Source organism: Babylonia areolata, chromosome 20 (assembly GCF_041734735.1).
Source record: "Babylonia areolata isolate BAREFJ2019XMU chromosome 20, ASM4173473v1, whole genome shotgun sequence".
Taxonomy (NCBI): domain Eukaryota; kingdom Metazoa; phylum Mollusca; class Gastropoda; order Neogastropoda; family Buccinidae; genus Babylonia; species Babylonia areolata.
The window spans coordinates 22218813-22221312 of NC_134895.1; the positions used below are offsets into that span (position 1 = coordinate 22218813).

The following is a 2500-nucleotide window of genomic DNA, read 5'->3' on the forward strand; positions in this document are numbered from 1 at the left end:
CTCTCTCTCTCTCTCTGCCTCCCCACCCCCACCCCCAATTTCTCCTGCACCCACTCCACCCCACCCTGCCCATAACAACCCCTCCCCACCACCTCTCCCCCCCAAGCCCCCATTCACTCCATTTCACCTTCTTCAAATCCTCTCCTCTCATCCCCCCCCCTCCCTCCCCCCACCGCCCTCACTACAAACTCTCCCTCGTCTCTCTCTAGCATCTCTGACGTGGCCTCTCTTGTCTGACTTGTCCCGTCGTGCACGACTTTTGAAATTAATTTACTTTTAGTCCTCTGGCATACAGGAGCGTCACGAGAGAATGTAATAAACGAAACCCGATGGAGAGAGAGAGAGAGAGAGAGTAGTGGTGGTGGTGAGGGGGCGGTAGTTGGGAGGGGGAGGGGTAGTGGGGGGTTGAGGGCTGGGGGAAGAGTGGAAGGGGTGTGGAAGGACCGGAGGACGGGTGGGTGGGCGGGGATGGGGGTTCTGGGAGATAGGGGGTTACGGGGAGGGGGGGGGGGGTGCTAAAACAAAGCCGGGGCTTAAAATTAGGCTCGACGCCGCCCCGACTGTCAAGTCCATCACCAGGTAACAAGCTTTGGCCCGGTAACGAGCATGGCTAATCTACTTGTGTGTCTGAAGGTATCGGCTGCAGAGACAGACAGACAGACAGACCTATACAGAGAGAGAGAGAGAGAGAGAGAGAGAGAGAGAGAGAGAGAGAGAGAGAATTCGGATGCTCCACGAACCATGCGCGTTGCACGCGCGCGCGCGCGCGCGGACAAAGCTTTGGTTATGCATGTTCCCGGGCCATGTCGGGTGCGGGTGGTGTGTTGGGTGTGGGGAGTGGGGCTGAGGGGTAGGGGTGGGGCTGGGGCTGGGGTGTGGCTGGGGATGGGGGTGGGGGTGGTGGTGGTGGTGGTGATGGTGGACGGACGTCCAGACAGATCGGAAGAGAGCGTGTTCTTGCGATTGTGATCGTGGGGTGGGGTGGGATAGGATGGGATTGTCGGCGTGTGCGTGTGTGTGTGTGTGTGTGTTGTGTGTGTGTGTGTGTGTGTGTGTGTGTGTGTGTGTGTGTGTGTGTGTGTGTGTGTGTGTGTGTGTGTGTAGCTCTCAATAAGATTTGAACAGCACCTTTGCCTTCATAATAAACAGTACCATTTTGCAAATCTTATGTGTGTCTAAGCAAAGCAATGCAAGTGTCATCTGATATCACTTTTAAGTGAAAGCGCGTGAAATTCAGAAACTGACGAACGAATGTGTTCCTTCAAGCAGTTTCCGCTCTACTACAGATCAACTTTTAACTCTCTCCATACGAACGGCGAAAGAGACGACGGTAACAGCGTTTCACCCCAATTACCACCATCAAAATATTGCAATCGGAAGGCTCTTATACTGAAGAGGTGAATGTTGACAAAGAATACCACAATTCTGACGACGGAAGCTAAAGGTTGGGTCATTGAGACACCCACTGGACATCCGAGGGGTCTGTGTAGAGGAGAAGAGAGGACTGGCCGTATTGAGTGAGTTAACTTATGAAAATTACCCGTATCAATACAAGAACCTGTGCTGGACGCTCTTTCCTCTTTGCAGCTCATCCTCATTAATTTTCTGGAATATATTTCAACGTCAGTTCCGTTCATTCAACTTCGACTCTTGCCGTTTGCATTTAACTAAAAACTCATATTTTTTAAGACATAATCTGTAAATACTCCCAGTTTCTTTCTGCCTGACAACTCACCTTGCACATATGAGGTTTGAGAGAAGAGAGAGAGAGAGAAAGAGAGAGAATTTATTTCATGCTACGTGCCCTGAGCTGGTAGAGAGAAAGGGCGCGACACAAATGCACATTATCATCATTAGCATTATTATCAACATTATTATTATCATCATCATCATCATCATCATTATCATTGTATTCTTATATGGCGCGTGTACACACAACACACACACACACACACACACACACACACACACACACACACACACACAGAGCTGTTACGCTCCCTGCAATTTAGTTCAGATGTGTTCACCTGAAGGAAACACCGTGACGCCAAAGAAGTGAAGCGAATGATCAATGTTCTACAACGCTCTCACGATGATCATACTCGCCTGCAAATGATTTAGGCTCGTACGGTAATTGGAGTTTTGTACAATGGATTAGATGTTTTCCATCAATACATCCGCAGCTCATTGGTAAATATATTATATATATATATATATATATATATATATATATATATAATGTTCACGTAAAAATCCTTTAACTATGAATTGCTTCTAGAATCTTGGCAGAGATAATAGGAAACAAAAAACAAAACAACAACAACAACTTTCAAGCACACAATTATCAACTTTCACCAGATTCGTAGACATCTGCACTCATTTGACAACAAACGTACTTGGAAAGAAGAACAAAATCGATCTACAGTATAGAGAAAACAGACAGATAAACAAAGAAACAAACAGGCATTGTACCAAGCGACAGAAAATCGTTACAAAAAAA

At 47.3% G+C, this 2500-nt stretch overlaps 1 protein-coding gene across 1 annotated transcript in view; it reads right to left on the reverse strand.

Moving 5' to 3' along the window:
- Positions 1 to 2500, reverse strand: part of LOC143294558 (nucleolar protein 4-like) — a 417577-nt gene that overhangs the window by 245821 nt on the left and 169256 nt on the right. The gene's annotated exons all lie outside the window — the stretch shown is intronic.